Genomic DNA, 16,910 nt, shown 5'->3' with positions numbered 1-16,910 from the left:
TTTAATCCTAAATAGAATTTCTGAATTATTTTAATCGTGATAAAACAATTCTACAATTATTTCATTTCAGACTTTTCAAAATTATTTTATTCAGAAATAGGATTTCAGAATCATTTTAATCCTGAATAGGTATTCTGAATTGTTTTATCACGATTAAAATTACTTCATTTCAGACATTTCAGAGTTATTTTTATTCAGAAATAGGATTTCAGAATCATTTTAATCCTAAATAGAATTTCTGAATTGTTTTATCACGAATAAAATTATTTCATTTCAGACTTTACAAAGTTATTTTTTATTCAGAAATAGGATTTCAGAACCATTTTAATCCTAAATAGAATTTCTGAATTGTTTTATCACGATTAAAATTATTTCATTTCAGACTTTTATTTTTATTCAGAAATAGGATTTCAGTATCATTTTAATCCTAAATAGAATTTCTGAATTATTTTATCACGATTAAAATTATTTCATTTCAGACTTTTCAAAGTTATTTTTATTCAGAAGTAGGATTTCAGAATCATTTTAATCCTAAACAGAATTTTTGAATTATTTTAATCGCGATGAAATAATTTTGAAATACTATTATGACATAAAAAATATAATAAATTTTAAATAAAAACTGTTCATGCGATAGCAAGTGAAAAGAAGTAAGTCTTTTACACCAATAGAAACTGTTAACCTTTGTGAAAATGCAAACACCTATTAAAATTGATTTTTTTAGTTGTTTATTCTAATGACAGATAAAGTTATCAACCATCAAGTTTCACCAACAAAACAAGTTATTCCAAATCAAAATACTTATATTTTCCTTCGGTATTTTTTCTATCCTCACATATTTTAGTTATTCCCACTAACATGGAATTCCAGACTGTCCACCATTTTATTTCCGCCAGACAAACGGATAAGTGGAAGTTGACCAAACACTGGGAGAAAATGGACCATCAAATCTCCTCAGTCCGTAAATACATTTCTATATCTCCATCAATCCATAATAATTTTCCTGCTGGGGTACTTATCCAAAACAGATGTGGTCAGAAAATCAATCAATCAATGACTTCCTATGTGACTGTCTACAAACATATTATCCCTCACTCTCTGTCAAATACGTGATGTTTGCTTTAAGGGGATTTTCCGGAATAATATATCGGTATAAATTGTAGTCAGGAATGAGCTGACCTCTAAATATTTCCTAATAAGAAGTTCAAAAATATTTTTATATATATTCGTTTTTTTTTAAATAAAAAAATTATAATATATTTCTTATTCTGTTAGGCAAGACAAAAATTTTATGAAAGGATAATTACATAATGTATAGAAATCACAAAGTAAATAGTTAAATGTTTTTTTTTTTTGATCTTAATGCATCGCTTATTAAAAAAAATGTATTCGTAAGCCATCAAACTATAAGTTATAATTATTATTATTATTACTCATTATTTTAATATTGTAAAATAATTATAAATATATATGATAATAATTTTAATAAGATATAATAGTTATTTCAAAAATATACTTATTATTTTTAATTACAATTTACTCCGTTATAAACTCCGTTTATTTTTAAAAATCACCATTTTTTTAACCCAGATAAAAAAAAAATTATACAACAAAGAAAAATTCTCAATTTTTGCTCATTTGCGCAAAAAATAATGCCGTAATAGCGTACATTTTTAAATATTAAATAAATAAATATTAAGTATTTCAATTTCTTTCTTGAGAGGGGGGGTAAGAATGGGGGCAAGTGGTGGCAAGAATTAATTTTTTTTACATACTGATATAATGCGCCATTTTCATTATCACCATCCTACAGAATGTTGGTAGAGTTAAACAAAACTTAACTTGACCATACTAAATTGGACAAAAATAGAAAAATAGCATAATACTGTTGAAAGTTGTTATTTAATATGGCGGTAGAATTTTAAAACAGCCATAAAAAAAAAAACTTTTTTTAGAAAATTTTATTTTTAGAAGCACAAAATCGTAGAAAGTAAGAAGCAAACACATTATTTTACTTTCAAGGTGTCAGAAGAATATGTCGGGAAAATCGTAGAAAAAAAGAATTTAAAGCGGAGGGAGCAATTTTCGAAAAATTCCACTTTTGGGAACACAAAATTGACCCCTTCCAAGGTGTTAATAGTTGTTATTTAATGTGGCGAAAATTAAAAAAACAGCAAAATTCTCTTCAAAAAGGCTTAAAAAAAAAATTAAATAAATAATTTAGAACGAAAACGATTTTTTTAAGAAGCTTTTGGAAATAGCTTCTTGCTTAAAGGATATATATATATATATATATATATATATATATATATATATATATATATATATATATATATATATATATATATATATATATATTTCTATTAACACCTTGGAAGTATATATATATATATATATATATATATATATATATATTGGAAAATTCCATTTTTAGGAACACAAAGTCGAAGATATCAAAAAGAAAACACGTTATTTTTAGTTCAGGATGTTATTTAATATGGCGGAACCTTTAAAAGAAAAAGAGAAGAAAAAAAGATTTTCTGAAAATTCCATTTTTGGGTATACAAAGATGGAAGAAAGCAACAAGCTAACACGTTATTTTCCCTTCAAAAAGCTTTCCCTCTACAAGTATATGATATGTTTATGTTTGGGTGTTCTGGAAAGAAGACAACTGATGAAGGGAGGGGAGAAGAATATTAACAAGCGGAACGGGGTGAAAATGAGGGGTGAAGAAAGTGGAGGGGATGCTTGAAAGAGTGACTCAGTCGAATGCAGGTCAACATCTTCAACAAGGGACAGTCTACCAATTTACAATGCACCTATAAGAATGACCAGTAATAAGATAAAAATTAACGAGTTAATTTTTGAAAAAGATTTTATTACTTACACACGGAATTTTTCTTTATTTATCTGCATTATTAATGAAGTTACGAGTGATTTTAGGCAAAAGAGGCTGTGATTTCCCCCCTCAAAAACATAACTTTAAGTGTTTATCACATGGATGTTTTTTTTTCAGTGTTACTCCTTATGGATTGAATTCATAAGCAATTTTTCTAAATAAAACTATGCATTGAATAAGTGTTAAAAAATTATTTAAATTTTTACAACATATTATTTTTGTGTGCACGAAATTTTTTTTATTTTAATGTTTTTCTTAGATTTATTTACACGTTACTAACAATAGAAAATGCTCTAATTCATATTTAAGCAAACGAATGTATAGATTTTTAGTATTTTATACTGGCAAAAATGTTTTTTTTTTTTTTTTTTTTTTTTTTTTTATAAATATGCGTAAATAAAAAACCCTTAAAACTTAAAAATCGGAAAATGCTTAAAAATTTTTCAGTTTTCAAAAAGGAATTGAGTTATGTTTCTAATTTTTGAAAATTATTTATTAATTGTCATTTAAATGTGCATGTAAAGTAACTTAAAAAGTATTTGTTTTATTTCAATTTAAAAAATGTCCTAAAGGCACTGCGACGCTTTAAATCTCGAAAAAAAAATTTAAAAAGAAAAAAAAAAAAAAACCCTTTTAAAAATGAGCAATTAATCTAGTTTCACGGCTAGTTTTTTATATATGAGAATCATTGCTTTTAAAGTTTTATTTTTAGAACTTGTTTTTTGATTCATAAACAGGAAAACGAAATAAAAATACAAGTTAGAGTTATTTTCTTCTTGGCAAAAGTTCTAGGGTTAAAAAAGAACAGTAAAAGTTTAGATTTTTGTCTTATGTGTATGGATAATCATTTTACAACAATGACTGGGATTTCAAACACCAGTTTATTGTGAGTTCCTAAGCATTAATCAATTTAAAAATAATTGATTTAAAGAAAAAAATTTTCCCGTTAGTTCTTTCAAGCACCTTTAAGTGCAAGTTTTGAGCTGATAAAACCTTCAGGTCATGGTTGATTCCGACTCTAGTTAATTAATAGTTAGATACAATAAAAAAAAAAGGAGTTTTTGATGCTATAAAAAAACTATATTGACAAATATTTTTAATAAAGTGCACAAAAACATTACTCAAGAATATTATGAAAATTACACACATCGGCCAATGAGTTAAACAATCTTAGATTAATTTTTTTTTGTTCTTCTTTTGCGCGAACAACAGCCCGTATTCGTGAGATCATCGATTCCACACATTTCTGGGAGTGCATTTATGTCCAGAGAATATCCAGCATTTCGCTACACAGACTTAACAGATCCCATAAATTAAATGGAAAGGTCGTCCATAAACTGTCAAACTAAACATAAACAAAGCATAAACTTTCCAACATGTCCCAAAATTTTTTTAAGGTCAAGATCCGAAATTTGCCAGACAAGGAAGGTGCCATTGGAAGTCAGATTGATATGCAATGAGCCAATTTTGTACGCTTCTAGCACATATCTGATTGCATTATTGTCCACGCAGCACCCGTCACCTCCGGAGCAAATAAACAGCACTCTAGGATGAATTTGATTTGCCACTGTGTCCGGGTGTTGCATGTCCTTTTTCTTACCCATAGAAATAGCAGGGCACCACTTCCATACCAAGAAAACATGTTTTACACCATATAATTCTTGTCAGACCATTGTGCAGTGCAAAACAAGGCAAGAGGAAAATTTTTTAAGTTTTTAATTCATTTGCTAGTAAGTGTGTTTAAATTCTAAATTATCACAATTGAGCGTATTTTAGCCTGTATTTTTTTTTAAACCAATGAAAAAGAACACAGGTTTAAAAAATATTATTTGTGTCTTACTATGGCATCACAACACAATAAGTGCAAACATTGATATTTGGAACACTTTTAGAATTACGCAAGAGTCCTAATTAATTTGTTAAATAGGGGAGCATATCTTAAGGGGAAGGGGCTTTAAAAATATCTAATTTCTTTCGAAATAATTAGTTTGAATTTTGGCTCAACGGTCAGCGTTGAATTGGTTGTTAAATTCGTATATTTACTAAGGAGGTGATTTTTCCGAGTATTTTCTTCTAGTGCTCTTTATCCACCTTCGAATTTATATATCATTGTTGTAGTTTTCTAGATTAGAAATTGGAAGGGAGTTGCCATGGATAGGAGGCGCTGGCGTTTGTCAGCTGTTGAGGGAGCCAAGGCCTGCAAGGGGCTGTTGCGCTGACAAAGAAGAAGTAGTTTTCTAGTTCATGAATTTCATTTAAAAATCCCCTTGTAATAGAAAGCTTACATGTGTGGGAGAGTGGGTAGATGAGACATTGATATCTTGCTTTTTTCTTTTAATGGTTTAGCACAATTTTAATAATTCGTACAAACTAATTTTGTTTTTCCACTCTTTTTTTATTTCTACAACTATTATTTTATAACATTATTTTATAACATGAAGAGTAATTCTAACTAAAATACCCTTCACTCTAACTGTACATAAAAAATATAGCGCATAATTAACACGTTGAATGCCACGCTAATTTTACATGGCTTGCCCGTCTGGCCAAACGGTAAATGACTACAAACTAATATTTTTAATATTAAACAGATTTTGCTAGTTTTTTAAAAGGTTTAGCATGACATATCTGATAAAAGTGGTGAATTATATAAAAGCCTACGAATTGTTTAGAAATAGTGATAGATAAAAATCTACCAAATCGAATTTATTAAACTAAGAATCACAATTAATAAACTACCACTTGAAAATATTTATTCGCTGTCCGGAGCAAGTTAGCATCTCTGTGTATATAAATAAAACTACTTTTGTGTGTTCTTTGTTGCATTAATTTCCTCAAACCATTTTAGTAATGATAATAATATTAAAAATTTACTGAAATTATGTGTTTCTAATAATCTTGGCTTCGTCGGACACCGGTGACCTCCGTGGTGCTACGTACAAACTCAGTGCCGATCACCGGTGACACCCATAGCTTTCAACGTGTTAACATTCACTTCCTAATATTATTAACACTTCCCTAGGATTCGGAATTTTTTAAATTTTTACCAAATAAATGTTGGAATCATAGTCTGGGTCACAGAAAAGTCCGAAGTCGGAATCAAACTTGTCAACTGTACCGACTTAGGTTAAAAAAATAAATAAATAAATAAACAAATTAAAATAATTTTCTTTATTTGAATCATTTTCAGTTTTAAAGGAAATCGATATCTAACAAAATTGTAGGCAAAAAAAGAAAAAGACATTATATTTCCAAGCTGAAAATACCTTTAGTCTATAATTCAAATTAGCCGAAAATACTAATTCAGAGGTGTAATTAAGTCATAAAAAAAAGCATAGACTTTCAATTTTCCACGTCTTGGCGACAGACACGTTATTATATATGCTTAGAAAATTTCCTTTTCCTGCCGTTCTCTGTGTACTAAGTAAACATAATCTTCGGTTTGCAACTAAAAATGAGAAGTCGCCAAAAAAATATTTCAAAAGAAAAATTCTTAGGGGTGCACAAGGGAAAAAAAACTCAAGCTTGTTGCCAGATGCCGATATTATTTTTCTCTATATATTGTTGCTAAGCAACAGAGTATGTTAGGAATGTTCGGTTGGAGGAGGGTTGTTTAGTACCCTCTGTTGCTCAATACTTCGCACAGCCATGCGTAATATTTTCTTTTTTTTTCTTCTTCGTTTTTATGCCTTTTGTTCGAAAAGGGATTGTGAGGATGGGAATATCTAGAAATAGAATTTGAGAAGCACTTTATATACCGTCGGTTTCCTTCGACATCGATTGGGAAGTAGGAAAAACTTCTTTCGATGTTTCGAACTATTGCTCTGTGGATGTGATGTTAGCAATAAAATCTTCGATTTCATTGCTTGTTACTTTTTCGAGGATTGTTTAAAATAAAAAGTTAGATCAATTTGGAAATTTTGAAATATACAGATTTGCGATGTTATTGAGGATCTGTTTTGGTCGTCACTTGATGCAAAACACTGTGATTGATCTGGTATAAATAAATAACAGATAAAACCGATTTGGATTTGCAGATATTTGTTGGAATATTTCACAAATGAAGAGCTCAGGGAAAAATCCTGTTGAACGATCGTTCTAAAAACTTCCATTTTTTTAAGGTTTAAAATCATATAATTTTCACATCTGCATAAAAGGATACTCATTTTATAAGGTGGCTGGAAAAGTAAAAAAAAAAACTTAATGTTTCTATGCATTCAAATTTTATTTCATTTTATAACCATCGTTGAACAGCCGACCCAATTTTGGGGCTTACAACAAGGTTCAACTCCGCAGCCTTGAAATTTTGAACCTAATCCAAAAGACAAATGAGCTTCTGGATCAAGTATTGGGAGAAATTTGCCTTCATGGAGGACATTTTGATGGAACTAACCCGCATTTTCGTTACATTGAGAGCACATGAAGACCACAAGAACCTCCCACGGTTAACCTGCCGACAAGGGGACTCTAACCCATGATCCGTCTACCATTAAAGATATTTTTTCATCTGCACTGTGGTCGGTGCGAGCTAGGTGCGAAATTCGTATCGACTAGCCATCGATGGGATTCGAACCCGGTTTACCTCATTGGAAGGCGAACTCTCTATTCCCAAAGCCATCGTGGCTCTATGCATCAAATTCAATGAAACATCACTAATTTTATAACACTACGTATTTTGTACGTATAAAATACTAAAGAGCCGTGGTGGTTCAGGGGATAGAGCACTCGCCTCCCAATGAGGTGAACCGGGTTCGAATGCAAGCGATGGCTGGTTGATTTAAATTCCGCACCTGGCTCGCACCGACCACAGTGCTGACAAAAACTATCCTCAGTGGTAGACAGATTGTGGGTTAAGAGTCCCCTTGCCGTTAGGCTAAACGAGGGAGGTTTTCATGGTTTTCTTCTCCATGTAACGCAAATGCGTGTTAGTTCCACCAAAAAGTCCTCCACGAAGGCAAATTTCTCTCAGTACTTGATCCAGGAATTCCCTTGTCTTCTGGTTAGGGTTTAAATTACAAGGCTACGGAGTTGAACATTGGTAGTCGTAAACAGAAAATTCAGTCGGCTGTTCTAAGACGGCTATAAATAAAATATAAAAGTGCCAATTCATCGATAAAAATTTCTTGGTTGTGGTAAATTTTGAATTTCATGTGTTGGATCCAATCAATAGCATTGTTTTAGGAGTTGTCTGATATAAAATGCAGTTAATCTTTTTTTCTTCTTCTTTTTTGACGATTTGAACTTATAAAAAAGTGTTTTGCTTAATCTAATAATGTAAAGTAAATCAATCAGAAGGGTGGTGTAAAGTGGACGTTTGCTTCAAGTCCAAAATGAACAACAGATTCTTGTAATCTAATGTAAGACACTGTATTAAGGTAGCAGCAAAAACGTGCAAGATCTAGCATTTTCCAATACAACATAGAAATTTACTACAATCTTACTACAGTACAAATTTGCATAATTTTATCGAAGATTCTATACACGTAATTACACGTATACATGTAAATTACTCTTACACGTAAACACATGATACTGTAATTAGATTTAATACAAAAGGAAACATTGTTCAAATTAACATTTCATTAATGCTTTTGGTTCAAAACTGAATTTTTAAATTTTTTATTTATTTATTTAATAGTCTAACAGCGGTTCTCTATGTTTTTTCGGCTGTGGAACCCTTAATGATCGGACTTCTTTTGGCGAAACCCAGAGTTTTTATGAGTAAGTTTCATTAGCAATTGTGAACATATTAATTAACGAAATACTGTTATTTTGAAAAAAATTTAATGATCTAAATTTTATTAATTATTTTAAAAATATTTTGTGAATGAATGAAGAATGAATTTTTTTCCTCACTTTGTTTCATCAATATCGGTTTTCAAAAATGGGTTTTGTGTGCATACATAAATAGAAAATGCATGAGATGAAATATTGTTTTCATTGAAATAAAAATGAAAAAGAAGAAAAGAAATTAGTTGAAAATTGTTATCAGACAAATATACTTTTGCATTGTTGAATTGGGTTATTTTTATTCGATGCGACTGGAGTTTTTCATAAATTCATATATACTTTTCATAAACCATTCATTATATTGTTATTATAAAAAACATTGTTTCGAAATTTCCTTCTTCATAAGAGTTTCAATTACATAAAAATAAAACTCATAATTCTAGGAACCTCTGCCGTAGAACCCTGGGGTTCCACAGAACACCATTTGGGTACCATTGGTCTACCACATGTCATGGTAACAGAAACTTCTGTTAAATCATATTTAATTTTCAAATTCTCGTCAAAATTGTACAAAGAACTGTTAACATGAAGTCATAATCGAAAATTTATTGCTTCTTTTCACAAGGAGAATTTCTCATTAAGGGGTCATCGTGCATATTTACGATACAATAAAACAAGCCCTAAGTTTCCATTTTCCATTTAGTGACTTTTTCTTTGTAAGAAGATGCAACCTTAATACATAACTTCATTTCAGCCTCCAGTTCAGCATTATTACAGACTGAAGCCATAAAACTTCCACTTTTTACGGCCCCGTGATTTTTCTAGAAAAACATTTTTTACGGCCCCGTAACTTTTCGCGTAGCGTATGAAGAGTAAATTTATTTAAATAAGTAAAGAGTCTCTGTCTCTATCTTTGCTTTTAATAGTTAAACTCGAAAGATCTCTCTTTTTAAGAAGTTGAAGCATATCTCTTATACCGTTTTCTTATGTATCGCTAATATTTGCTGCAATTAAAATTGCAGCAAATAGAAGAAATTCAATTTAAAAAAAAAAATCAAATATTTTATTGTTAGAAAATTTGTCAGTATAGTATTTGAGAACTTTGTTCTAGAAGTATAAAGTGAAACTTATATAAGCGAAACTTATGTAAGTGAGACTTACATAAATAAAGCTGATATAAGAGAGTAAGATAATGCTTTATAAGCATTATGTTATATAATATAATTTAACCCCTGCTGAGCAGCCGACAAAAATCTGAGTTTACGACTATCAAAATTCAACTCAGTAGCCTTGCAATTCTGAATCTAAACCAGAAAACAAGGGATGGATCAAGTTCTCTTGGATCAAGTATTGGGACAAACTAGCCTTCAAAGTGAACATTTTGATGAAACTAACCCACATGGAGAGAAAAAATCCAAAAAACCTTCAATGATTAGTCCAATGGCAAGGAAATTCTAACCCATGATCCTTTTACCACGGAGAATATTTCACGTCAGCACTGTGGTCGGTGCGAGCTGGGACCAGAATTCGTACCGCTGGAATTTGAACCTGGTTCACTTCATTCATTGAGAGGCGAACGCTCTATTCCCTGAGCCACCGTCGCCTTTTTTAAAGTATTAAATTTTATTTTATATTTCATAACCGTCGTTGAACAGCTAACCCAATCTTTATGGGTTTACGACTACTAATGTTCAACTCTGTAGCCCTGTAATTTTGAGCCCAATCCAGAAGACAAGGGAACTCCTGGATCGAGTATTGCGAGAAATTTGCCTTTGTGGAGGACTTTTTAATGGAGCTTACCCGGATTTGCGTTACATGGGGAGGAAGACCACGAGAACCTCCCACGGTTAGCCTGGCGGCAAGGGGACTCTAACCCATCATCCGTTTACCACTGAGAATACTTCATGTCAGCACTGTGGTCGGTGGAAGCTGGATGCGGAATTCGTATCGATTGGGATTCGGACCCGGTTCGCCTCATTGGAAGGCGAACGCTCCATCCCCTGGACCATCGCGGCTCAAAAGTATTAAATTAAATTCATAAGTAAAACTCGTATAAAAGAGTAAGAAAGAACTTTTTCTTTTTTGGCACATAGTCGCATGTGCGTGAAATAAGCTTTCGTGAACTTTAAATAACGAATTTTAAATATTTATAGTAGCTATTAATTTTCATTTTGAAATCTGTTTTTTAGTCCTCATTTCAACTTAACAGAGAAAAGAAGAAAAAAAAATTTAAAAGAGCTGAGGTCATATCTATTTTAGATCAGAACCATAACAATAAGAAAAAGAAGAAGCAAATATTCCAGAACCAGTAGCCAAACCTAATGACTCCTCAAATGGATCAATCGAGACACAAAAAAATAAAATGCCAAAGCCATTACCCTCCTACAAATCCCGGTACCCACGAAAAATGTTCCATACATTCGCCATTTTTTCATGCTCAATTAAACACAAATATGAAAGCAAGGATACCAACACGAGGAAGCTGGTCGAAACATTGATAAATCTTCAGTCATGATGTGGATTGCATCTATTAATACACTCCAACCCAGTCATGCCGTTGCTATGTTAAAAAATAAAATTATCTTCCTATCGGTGGCATCAGGCTATTGTAATTGATATCACGACAGGGAATTCAATGTCCTCTTTAAGATTGAGATTATAAATTTTGGTTGCTTGTATCCATAAAGGTAAAAAGGTTATCAGGCGTTTTGCTTTTCTTGTATTTTCAGAAACATATCATGTCAAAGATAGCTGTCAAACATACCTAGCAATTTGGTATTAGTTCATTATCAGAGCTATTGTCTAATAAATTAATGGGTTGCGAAGTAAGCGATTATAGATATCTATTTAATAGTTTTTTATTCATGAAAGCTATTCATAACTGACAAAGGTCACTTAATAAAAGAAATAGTCGTGATCCAATAAAAATTTTTACGAATATGAATGGTGTTAAGTATTGTTAGTCGTAACTTAATCGCAAAAGGAAAATAAAAAAAAGACATTTTGAGCGCCTTAAAAACAAAACAAAGCTTTTGCACTTAATAGAAATGATTAAAATCAATAAATAATTTTTAATTTTTTGGCATTTTTATAAGCCAAAAGTGTTTGCCTTGATGGCTCAGAGGATAGAGAGTTCGCCTTTCAATGAGGTGACCTGGATTCGAATCCCAGCGATAGCTGGCCAATACGAATTCCGCACCCGGCTTGCACCGACTGCAGTGCTGAGTTAACACATCTTCAGTGGTAGACGGATCATGAGTAAGAGTCCCCTAGTCGTCAGGCTAACCGTGTGAGGTTCTCGTGGTCTAACACTCCATGTAATGCAACTGCGGGTTAGTTCCATCTAAAAGTCCTCAGCGAAGGCAAATTTCTCTCAATACTTGGTTCAGGAGTTCCCTTGTCTTCTGGATTGGGTTCAAAATTACAAGGCTATGGAATTGAACATTGGTAGCCGTAAAATGAAAATTCGATCGGCTGTTCAATGACGGTTATAAAATAAAATATGAAACCAAAAGTTTACAGAATTAAAGTAACTTTTCAAATATATAAAAATGAAATCACAAACGCTTTTCATTTTCGCAAAACTGAGGGTTTTCTTTCCTGAGGTTGCGCCTAATTAGCATAGAGACAAAACTTAATCCAACAGTTAAAAATAACTGTTATAGACTCAGGACAGTTACAAAAATAGAATATTTTTCACTAAAAGGTTTAAGAAATGAGAACTTTTGTTGAAGAGCCTCACCCCAAATTTTTTCTTCAAATATTTTCACTGCGTAAAAATAGGTGTCTGCTTTAGTTCTTTAAGTATAAAAACTTTCAGTTAAATGGTCTTAAACTTAACTGAGATCAGACTAACTCAACCTTTTTTGTTTTTCATGTAAATTAGAATTTTTTCTTGAAAATCTGTCATTTTGAAAAGATTGATTTGAATTTGTTATTGCTTTCTTAAAATTACAATAGAGGATGCCGGCTAAATATCAACATTAAATACCTAAATATTAACCCAACAGTTAAAATACCTGTTACACACTAATACCAGTAACGAAAATAGCATATTATTCACTAAAAAAAAGTGAACTTTTATAGAAGAGCCTTATTCAATAACCCCAAAAATATTTTTTCAAAAATTTTCACTGTGTAAAACAGGTGTCGGTTAGTTCTTTAAGTTCCATAAAATTTTCAATTAAACGGTCTTAAACTTAACTGAAAACATACTACGATGTCTAAAATCATACAAATTTTTTTAATAATTTTTTTTACACTACAAACTAAAAAAAACTACAGATTTTTTATTCGATTTTTCTTTTTTTTTGAAAGTATGACATTTTAAAAATAAATAATTTACTTCAAAAACGACGAAATATTATTAAAAGTGTCTAAGCATAACTTTCAAAGGTAATATAAGTGATTTTACTTTAGTTTTTATTATACTATGAGGTTATTATACTATGAGGTTATTATACTATTATTTCATCCAAAATCGAAAAAGTCAATTTTTCCCACCATCACTATATAAATAAAAAGAGAGAGATAGAGGAGGTGTAAAACTTAAATTAAAAGGATCATTTAACCATTTACAGCAAAGTAAATCAAACAAAAGCATAAATAAAATCTAGGGGAAAAAACAAATATTCGATTGATTGATGGGGGGGCATATGTAAATGTCCTCCCTTCAAAACAATTGTTCTTTTTTCCCACCATTTCAAGTCATTATCCTGAAATAAACTCTCTAGTGACCGAAAATGACCTCCCTCTTACATGTTTTCTTCAACCATGAGTAAGGTGACCTTTTCGGGAAAATAAGGTGTTGTTTTAATAAATTCTATAAACTTATTTTTGTTAAAATTAAGTTAGCTATAAGCAATTGGCAACTTTAATTTCCTCAGGTAAAAATCAAATATTAAACATTTTTACATAACAAAGTTCAAATCATTTCACTTCGCAAAAAAAAAAAAAATTACACTGCTAGTATATAATTTTATTTTATTTTATAAGCATTGTTGAACAACCGACCGAATTTTGAGTTTACGATTACCAATGTTCAACTTCGCAACCTTGTAATTTTGAACCCATTACGGAAGACAAGGGAACTCCTGGTTCAAGTATTGGGGGGAATTCTTGCTTTCGTAGAGGAATTTTTGATGGAACTAACCTGTATTTGCGTTACACGGAGAAAAAAGAGAAATCACGAAACCCTCCCATGGTCCCTCTTAACCTATGATCCGTCTACGACTGAGGATATTTTGTTAGCACTGTGGTCGGTGCGAACCGGGTGCGGAGTTCGTATCTACCAGCCATTCCAGGGATTCGAACCCGGGTTGGCTGCGAGCGCTCTGTCCCCTGAGCCACCACGGCTACAAGTAGGCTATGTTTATTAATATGTAAAGAGTTTTAAATTAACATAAAGAAATCAAAGTTTCATCAACTTCGCAAATGAGCTTTTCCTCTTTCCCGCAGACGGGGAAAAAATATAGGAAAGCTAAGTTGAAACTACGATTAACTCTTTTTTCATTTGAATTTTACTATGTTAGCTAACCATTTATTTTTTAACCATTTCTGTTAAAATAATAGATAATCTGCTAAAATATAATTTGATTACTCAAACTTCATAAAAAATAAAAATAATTCGTTAAGAAAAATATGTATGTTTATATAAATGCACACTTAAAATCATCAGCAAATATTTTATCTGCAATTTTTGCAAAATTTTTAATCACAAAAAAATAGACCTAAATATTTGCATTCATTTTTCCACTGACGAGGCCATGATCAATGAAAAACACTGTTACAATTTTCTGAGCGTGTTGGACCCATATGGTTCAAATTAGCTGCTACATTTAATATGGTACTAGTTGATTCATATTATCTTCTTTCGAAGATTTGATTACACGATAGGGTTCAATTTAATACCTTAAATAAGGTTTCAGAAAATTTGAACCCAAGCTATAGTTCCAAGTACAACTACCAAGACTCAAAGTTGAACGGTTTTTTCTAAGGGTGTAAGGATGCGTCAGCTAGTTGCGGAAAAGTAAAGTGGTAGGAATTAGAAAGTCACATTCGTCTGAAAAGAAAGACATAAAAGATTTCTACAATTTGTAGGTCAGTAACTTTGGTCTTTTTTACTAAAGAAAAAATCTATAGTATTTAAAAAATATTAAAAATTTGTATTTTTTTAAAAGAATAAAAATTTATATTTACGAAACTTTTAATTAGAGATAGAGGAGTGTTTCGTTTTTTAAATTATGCCTGGGTCTCGATTTTCCAATCTAGCAACTTTTAATGACCCGTTCTTCTGTTTGAAAAGACAGGCTAACAAAATCGCCCTGTATAAGCCTGAATTGACGGATGTTAACACAGGTGGGCATTGGAAGAAAAAAATATTTATTTAGTATCTTCTTCGGAGGATTACAAACAATATATAAAATTTCTTAAATATATGTCAAAGGATTATCTACCTCTATTTCCCACGTTCTTTAATATTGATGCACCCTATGTACTTCATTTTTAAATATAACAAAACAAAAAATTTACTTCTTACTTTATATAATAAGCGTAGTTTATTAGATTTTTCTTTTTTATTAGTTTAATCTAAAACATAAAATTTGAATACACCCGATGAACCGGCGAGTTTGACATGCCTAAAAACAGTAGCTTTTTTTCGAAATTAACTTCATTTGCAATATCATTTTATTAACACCTGTCAACGAAAACCCTCAGTAAACAACAATAAAAACAACACTTCTATGATGTCCCGACATGATCATAAAATTTTTATTTTTGAAAATGTCACCTTTTCCCCCTCTTAACTGATTTATACATTTCTGCCTGAAGTAAAATCTGTGGAAGTGACAAATATTGCTGTGGGGTGAAAGAGAGCAGACGATAAAGAGGGGTGCGCCGAAAGATAGCAGGATGAGAGAATGGAGGTGAATGTCCGAACGATATTCGCTCCCCCGCGTCTCGATTATAGGCTCTACTACCCCCAATTGAGATTCACGGAAGCGAAACCAAATGTGACCACGAGATAGCACACCGAAAATAGATGAAATGTCACATGTGTCTATAGTAGTACAATGCGGTGAATTCTTTCAGTGAATAATTTCGAATATTTCTTTCTTTATTTCTATTCGTCAGAAAGTGCTTTGTGCCATTGTTGGAATTCTGGGAAAGAAAACAAATTTAAAAGAATAAAAATTATTGCTATTTTTAGGTAATTTTTTAAACATAGCAAAACGTTTAGTTTAATACGAGGCATTTTTTTATGTGGTAATTTAATTAAGTTGTAAACCATCTACGAGAAAAGAAATCGAGTAATGTTCAGAGGTATATCTACCTTTTGGCTAGATTTTTCAGCGTCTGGGGACAAATTCAGTTTCTGTGCCCCCTAGCATTATGGTGTGAAATTTATAGGGACTTTTTCGGGACAACTTTAAAATGATTATGTAAACCCCACCTCACTCGGCATTGGATTGTTAAAGTTTACACAGAATTTTTTTTTAAGCTTAAAATATATATATATATATATATATATATATATATATATATATATATATATATATATATATATATATATATATATATATATATATATATATATATATATATATATATATATATATATATATATATATTTTTTTTTTTTTTTTTTTTAAACGAGGAAACTAGATACCTTAAATTTCGATTCAGTTTAAATTTTAAGAGAGAACGTTTCTAATGTTCTAAGCGTTAATTAAAAAGGCATTTTTCACTCAATTTTTGCCAATTTATTAAAAATACTTTTAAAAAAAAATTTTAAAAAAATAAACTTCGAGGTGAAGCAAACTACAGTGATAGTAATAGACATCCTGTTCAATTTATCAGTAAATCGGATAAAAATTGAAAAAGTTATGATGCCCTTAATTTGCAAATAAAATTGGTGATATTTAAAAAAGAAAAAAACTATTTATTTTAAATTATTCTTTATAAATTTGGTGACCCTTTAAGGCTACGCCCGGGGGCCTCTATTGCCTCCCTCCACAATTATATTCGCGTTATTTTAATCTATGATCACAATATTTGCAAATTAAGAATCGCGGTGGCTCAGGAGATAGAGCGTTCGATTCGCAATGAGGCGACCCAGGTTCAAATCCTGGTGGCTGGATGACACGTACTGTGCTTCCGGCTCGCACTGATAACAGTGCTGCTAAAATATCCTCGTGATAGGTAGATCCTTTAGTCGTTGGGCTAACCGAAGGAGATTTTCGTGGTTTTTTTCTCATTGTAATGCGAATGAGGGTTAGTT

At 31.2% G+C, this 16,910-nt stretch overlaps 1 protein-coding gene across 1 annotated transcript in view; it reads right to left on the bottom strand.

Annotated features, from left to right (window-relative positions):
* The window catches only part of LOC107441543 (neurotactin), a 90,536-nt gene that overhangs the window by 36,157 nt on the left and 37,469 nt on the right, over positions 1-16,910 (bottom strand). The gene's annotated exons all lie outside the window — the stretch shown is intronic.

This window comes from Parasteatoda tepidariorum, chromosome 4, assembly GCF_982258835.1.
Source record: "Parasteatoda tepidariorum strain Cologne lab strain chromosome 4, Ptep-v5.0, whole genome shotgun sequence".
In the NCBI taxonomy this organism is placed as follows: Eukaryota; Metazoa; Arthropoda; class Arachnida; order Araneae; family Theridiidae; genus Parasteatoda; species Parasteatoda tepidariorum.
The sequence above is the reverse complement of the archived record's forward strand: the minus strand, read 5'-3'. Positions and strand labels throughout refer to the sequence as shown.